General features: G+C 37.7%; 1 long non-coding RNA gene across 1 annotated transcript; it reads left to right on the plus strand.

The window, feature by feature from the left end:
• The first annotated feature begins 1236 nt into the window (after window positions 1–1236).
• Window positions 1237–4463, plus strand: LOC133518347 (uncharacterized). The gene is made up of 2 exons (XR_009799467.1): window positions 1237–1671; window positions 2197–4463. It is a non-coding gene; the product is annotated as an uncharacterized LOC133518347 (long non-coding RNA).
• Window positions 4464–7457: the final 2994 nt, after the last annotated feature.

Raw genomic sequence — 7457 nt, forward strand, 5'->3', positions numbered from 1 at the left:
ATTGCAATAGTAACGATTAACAGAATAGTTAAATAAAATATCGGTAAAATCATAGAAAAAAATTGGTAACAAGAAATCTATTGACTAGCGACCAAAGGTCGCCGGAACTGGTTAGTATCTTCTCTTCTTTTTATCCTGTTACCCTCTGTTGGAATGTAGGTAAGATTCAGTATTATTCTTCCACTGACTCTGGTCCTGGGCAGTTTGGGTAATCTCGTCCCACCCCATCCCCAATACTCCCAACTCTTACTCCACAAAACGGCTCCAAGTAATTTTAAGGCGATCATTGGTTTTTCCGTGCATCGTCTCTCTTCTTCTCGAGGATATGCCCAATCCAATGTCATTTTTGTGCCTGGATCTCCTCACCCAAAATATTATAGTTATAAATAAATACGAGCAAATTACATCTTGGGTGATGTATCCTCTTTTTTGTTACGGACGGCTAAAGAATGGAATGCGCTCCCGCCCTCTGTAGTCCCTGATAAATATGACCTCGGTCTCTTTAAAGCAAGAGTGAATAGGCTACTACTGAACCGGTGAGCTCCATCTTAGGCCCTGTCTTCACTTTCCATCAGGTGTGACTAGAGCCAATCGCCTATCAGTATTTAATAAAAAAAAAAAAAAATGTAAACTAAAGGAGGATGGGCAGATTTGTATGGACATTGGCCTATGAACCAATAAGAATAAGCGACATACCATCGGAAAGGTTATTATTTAGGTACTCTATTTTAATGTATGGCGAGACTTGTCAAATCTGTTTAAAAAAATTATGACACAAAAAAACATAAGATAGCGAATAAAAAACTAAACTATCGTGACACAAATTCATCGACATTAATTACCTTCATGATCTGCGACACAGGAACTTAATATCGAAAAAAATCTATATACTTACAATTAGTCATGTTTCAACTCGCACTACTATTCGCGGCGATAACTTTTTTCACACAAAGTTGTGGGACAACCCGCCATAGTAAAAGTTTTACGACTTAAAATAACCTATCCGGTGACATACCGCTTGCCCTTACTAGTCAAATGGGCCAATTAGCCCACCCCCCCTTTGGAACATAAAACTTCATAGAATGAAACACAGTTACAACACGACGTCAGGTAACCTAGTATTAACAAAATTGCCTTGTTTAAAACTGCGAGCTAAAATATGAACTCTTGGGAACAGGATAATTTCAAAATGCCTCCCTCTAGAAAACTGGGCTTTAAGGGGACAGCCGCTCAGACTAAAGGTGACAGTCCATTTCCAACTGCAGCTGCACTACCGTTGCGACATTACTGGTGCGACATTACTGCAGCGGCCGACTGCTGCTGTTTGCGGCGTGCAGTCGCGGCAGCGTTCGTCAGTTGATTGTCAAAGTCAATGAATAATGTCACTGTCAGACGTATAAATAAAATTACTAATTTACTTATTTGTATTTTTTACGAGAAGAAGTAAGTGACGATAATGCTACATGGTACACGAAAATGAAAAACAGTTTGCCTTTCTACAAAAGTCACATTCAGTCGAAGGCAGCTACGCAATATTATTAAAAAACCAGATATTGTTGGTGATCGTTTGTTTGCCGATTAAATGAATAACAATTTAACTTCAAATTGAAGAAATACAACCAAATTACTCGAATTAAATGAATGCAGAGGAGAAATATTTCTTCACTTAAGGTAAGTTAACATTTTGAAATTATCTTCCCCATCCTCTTGACTAAATGCGTGACCACCGCCACAGCAACCCGACGAGAGCGGGACTCATGTTGCTCGTGATGGATACGGTATGCGCACTTGATCCACTTGCATCACGTGATCCAGCCAAATCCAGCCGGTGGTGTCTGCACGTTTTTGGTGGCCAAGTACCGCCTGGATGTAGAAGTCTGCGATAAACGTCCCCTCAAAAAGCTAGGTAGGCTCTTTTATCCCGGGTTTACTTTATTTTTGCAAAGGGATTCGTGGGTTTCGGAGATGGCGATGCGACAAAATAAATTCTCCAATGCAGTCGTTCAGTGTTAGAAAAATTTTACAGATTTATCTTTCTGAGTTTTCATATTAAACCAATCTTTCATTAGTTACCTAAAAGTAAAGAATAAACGTATAAATTGATTTGTAAGAGCTATGTTTACACTTAATATTGTCCAGTTTCCTATTTCAAACTAAAGCACAAATTTAAATCTTATAATCGCTCTTGTGTTGCAGGTGTCCATGGGCGACGGCACTCGTGGTCGTGGCAGATACAGTGTATGACTAGACCATATAAAACTTGATGGGCGAGACAAGAAATCCTTTATGAAGAAAGCTATTTACGTTAGCCAAGGGGCTGATAGAAAGAATATTTAATAAATTAATTGGAATAATAAATATTTTCCTCGTGATGGTGTGATAAAATAAATTCGTGTTGCGCTCTGTAGCAAAGTTTGTTTAACCCTCATGCCTTGAAGTCCCCGCAACTGTCAATACAATTTTATTTTAAAACCGCTGTCGCTTCTCTTGTGGTTCAATTTTGTAATTTTTCTTACGTTTGAGTATCCATATGCTACCATGAGGTGTTAAACAACAACTTTGCCTTTTGTATTTCTAGGTAATACAACTGAATTATTGCTTCCTTTATCTCAGAAATGGCTTTGAAATGACAAAGTGAGAAAGTGTCACGATATTATACACCGTGGGCTGGTAAAACCTGATAGATTTAAAGTTGTATTCTTAATCGCATTTAGAGGCTAAAATATCATACAAATTTTCTGTAATCGGTCTTCTTTCAGAGATAATGGCAATTTTTGCGAAAATTTGTTTCTGCAATAACTTTGTGAAAAACGCCTTTTTCGCTGCGGCGCTGCCTCTATGTGACTTGGTTTAGTCATACCTTCTGACAAACATTACTCAACTAAAAAGAACACTCGCAATTTTGATCTATAGATGAATTAAGAAAACTTTACTTCTTCGTTGTAATGTTTTTTTTTTCGCCAAGATGTAGAAAGAAATAACGTGCTGTGTGCAGAAAATAGCTTTTAAATCGGCTAAAAGAAAAAACAGAACATTTTTTTCCGAATTTTACTAAACATTTTTTGATCCTCAGGAATGCGTTTAAGATCTGTCGGATTTTACCAACCCACGGTGTATATAATATGATATTACGACACTTTCACATTTTATCACGCCAAATTCACGTACGGTACTGTCAGCGAGAATTCAGTAATTAATCCTGTTAAATATAAGCATCACTGAAACTCCTAAGCACGCCTCCAACTCCAGAAGTGATACATGCGCGTTGCCGACCCTTTAAAAACCTGTACACTTCTTTTTTCAAGAACCCCTACTGTAGACCTTCAGAAAAACCTCGGCAGGGAGCTCATACTAAAGCCGGAGCGCCCGCGGGAGGAAATTCCTCTTAAGCCGCACAGTGCGCGACCATTGTTGCCACTAAAAAATGTAATCTACTGTGGTTTCGTAGTATCCTAACACAAATACAGAGGATACAGAGTAAGCTATTTCATTCGAAACATTTTCTCAGTCAAAATTTGGAAAAAGAGAGAAAGAGGAAAGAGAGAGGAAATTGCATACGACCACTCCGTTCAGTATTACAATCATCATAGAAATATTATGTTGTCACATTTTTATGCTATGTGTACATGATTGTACGATAATGGTTAGCATACCTACATCGATCTTATTCTAACACATAAGTGCGTCCTGTAATTTAGTAGTAGTAGTAGTAAAACTTTTTATTGTACAAAAATGAACACAAAACAGGAAAAAAACACTCATCATTAATACAAAGGCGACCTAGTTTTCCAGTTTTTTCACTATTATTAGTTTGTAAATAATTTATATATACATACATACATACATAGCTACTATCTACTTATTGCCTACCATGAAAATCTTAATTTGAAAATCGTATATTTGCCTCTCTATCGTTCTTGCCCTTTCGAGCTTATAGCTGTTCTCGGAAAACTACGAAAAAAGGAAAGAACTGTTTATTTAATGAATTTATCAGGAAACATTTAAAAAAACAATAAGAGCAACGCCAAGATACAGAGGAACTACCGCGAAACACAGAAACTATCGGGGTTGTTTATCCGCGGGTGTATTAAACTCCTTATATTGTAGTGGTTATATCCTCTTTGCTTAGAGCTACTATATCTGTGACCAAAGACATTTCTGTAAAGATTTGACGTGCGGTTCGCAGTTGCGGTCGTATGTACACCAAACACTAAAAATCACCATGCTACGTGCAGTCGGTCTTGTCATCATTTTACTATGGAATTTGACAATAACACTGACGTATTCAGGCCGCTGCAGTAATGTCGGAGCAGTAGTGCAGCTGCGGTCGGAAATACGTTAAAATTACCATATTACGTGCAGTCGGTACCGTCATTGATTTTACTATGGAAATTGACAATAACACCGACGCGTTCAGGCCGCTGCAGTAATGTCGGAGCAGTAGTGCAGCTGCGGTCAGAAATGGACTGTCACCTTAAAACTATATGAGGGTCGACTATAATATAATTTAATAATTGGTTATGGGTTTGAACTGGTTTTGATGGACTCTAAGGATTGTCTGGTAATTGGCGTGCATTCCACGCAGATCTTCACTTCATTTCGCATCGACCAATTATCCACCCTGTCTCATTGTAGGTTAAAATCTTGGTACCTACAATAAAGAGTGTTATTTGGTATTTACTAACATTAGTACGTTCTTTTCTTGAAGGTTTGGTGGTATCCACTCCAGCAATACCTCAGGCGACAGTTCATGCCACAGTTTAGCTGTGCGAGGCTAGAAGTTTCTGGAGAAACGCACAGTTGAGGACTGCCAACCATCTAAGTGGAATTGTATAAATTATGTTCAAAAAATATATAAGTTATATATTTCCAACTCCTATTTTACCTTGCTTCGATCCCTCTTCGCCTTAAAGACTAGCTAAGGCCTCGGGTTTCGTGATGTTACTTCATTATTTTGCTGAAGTGAACTATTCTCTCGTTATTCCGAGCACTCAAAGGATAATTGAAATATTTACAGGTGAATAAATAGCCATTTTATTTAAAGTTACAACACAACTACCCTTTTATATTTGTAAATATCATTGGATTAAAATATAATTTTAGTTTAATCATGACTTGTGAGTGTGACATATAATATTTTATAATAATGTGAATAGTGATGGTGGCCGAGTGGATCTGACGTCCGACTTTCAATTCGGAGGTCGCAGGTTCAAACCCTGGCTCGTACCAATTAGTTTTTTGGAACTTATGTACAGAATATCATATACCCACTACATTCCCACTGCTGGGCACAGGCCTCCTCTTACACGCGAGAGGGTTCGGGCTATAGTCCCCACGCTGGCCCAATATGACCTATGCACCTTTGAATTTCTTCGCGGATGTATGCAGGTTTCCTCACGATGTTTTCCTTCACCGAAAAGCGACTGGTAAATATCAAACAATATTTTAATAAATAAATAAATATTATAAGGACTTTATTACACAAATTGACTAAGTCCCACAGTAAGCTCAATAAGGCTTGTGTTGAGGGTACTTAGACAACGATATATTTAATATATAAATATTTATAAATACTTAAATACATAGAAAACACCCATGACTCAGGAACAAATATCCATGCTCATCACACGAATAAATGCCCTTACCAGGATTTGAACCCGGGACCATCAGCTTCGTAGGCAGGGTCACTACCCACTAGGCCAGACCGGTCGTCATATTTTGTACATAAGTTCCGAAAAACGCATTGGTATGAGCAGGGGTTTGAACCCGCGACCTCCGGATTGCAAGTCGCACGCTCTTATCGCTAGGCCACCAGCGTTTGCTTGAATATTGTTTCAAGAGTATGGATATCAAAATAAGATCGTCAAATATCTCTGCCCTGTACCTATCGCCGAGCTATCCGATACACCTTGCAAGTATATTGCATGCCTGTGCTGCATCACATGCCAAGGTATTTCATCAACATAGTTCCATGTCTGGCCATGTTGCTTTGTAATAAGACCTACAGGACAATTCGAACATACTCTGATATCAGAAATTATTTAGTATTCAGTATATTTATTGCATCATGTTGTTCTTTACAAGGTGTTAAATATTTCAGTGTTAAGAACTTACTGACGGCTTAGAACCTCTTAGCCTTCGGAGAGATATTCATTCATTTCATTTCATTCATTTATTTATTTCTTTAACAATAATATATTGTGTTAGAAAACTTACGAACTAACTACATATACTTATAATTTAATTAAACTAAGTAGTGAGTGGACATGTCAGCAAATAAATAAATTTTCTATGATTAAATTAGACAATTAATTCATAAGTGAAATGTAAAAATATTTATAACATTTGATAACATGTCAATTCATACAAAACAAATACTTAACTAAAAAACAAATATAACTTAATTGGCTCTCTTTGCATATTCTACCGTCTGTACAATGGGGAATGCTCTGAAGAACTTTTTTTTGGTGCCATCGTCACGTTTTTATCACCGCACCTCCCGCCAAAGGAGCAAAGCTCATCCTCACTTCTTAGATACATGGCACACCAAGAATAAGCGGGCATCTCGCTCGTTTCTTCCTAGAACGTGCGAAATGTAGAATGAGTTGCCTCCTGAGGTATTTCCTTTGCGCTACGACATGGGTTTCTTCAAGAAGCGGGTATTTAGGGTTCTCAAGGGTCGGCAACGCTTAAGTGGTTCCTATGATGTTGCTTATGTGCATGGGCGACGATGACCGCTTCCCATCAGGCAGCTCGTCTGCTCATTTGCTGACTATACTATTATAACATTTAAAAAAACCCTTCTGGATCAAACATGTACCCTGTCAGGGCCTAGCAAATGTTCTACTCTCCTACAATTTAGGAGGGATTTAAATCTTCTCGGGTAGGGTTACCTTCAGAGGTGTAGGGTTAGAGCCGGTGTAGCTTTATTTGACGTTTATAAGCGCATTGTAATATGCCTACTTGAATCATAAACTATCATTAACTTATTTTAAAGGTAATCACTGAATCATTCAAAACTGCTATGATAATAATAAAATTGTTCATACTCTTAAACGTCCGTCAAACCTTATTTGTCTGAGTCTGTTTTACAATGCCCAAGTAAAGTCCCGAATAAGCTACTTGCCACTTATCTGACGAATAAATCCATCGTTTTTCACAATCTTTATATAAGTCTAACTGGTAGATAAAGTGCTAAGTTTAGCAGTAAATTTTATCTCGCAGTTAATTTATTTGTTAATTAGCTATCCAATACTTTACTTTTGATATTGTGAAACAGGCCCTCAGACTTTGTGAAACAGATCCTAAGAGACAACATTTTACAGTGGACTCCCAAGTTGTATAGGAATGTACAGAGGTTACAGTATTTTTCAAACTTGATGGGTAGAGTGACAGTTGTCATTCCCATATAATTTATAATCTACAAACGCCAAATCTCGCAAACTTGTATTAAGATG

Source organism: Cydia pomonella, chromosome 5 (genome assembly GCF_033807575.1).
Source record: "Cydia pomonella isolate Wapato2018A chromosome 5, ilCydPomo1, whole genome shotgun sequence".
NCBI lineage: Eukaryota > Metazoa > Arthropoda > Insecta > Lepidoptera > Tortricidae > Cydia > Cydia pomonella.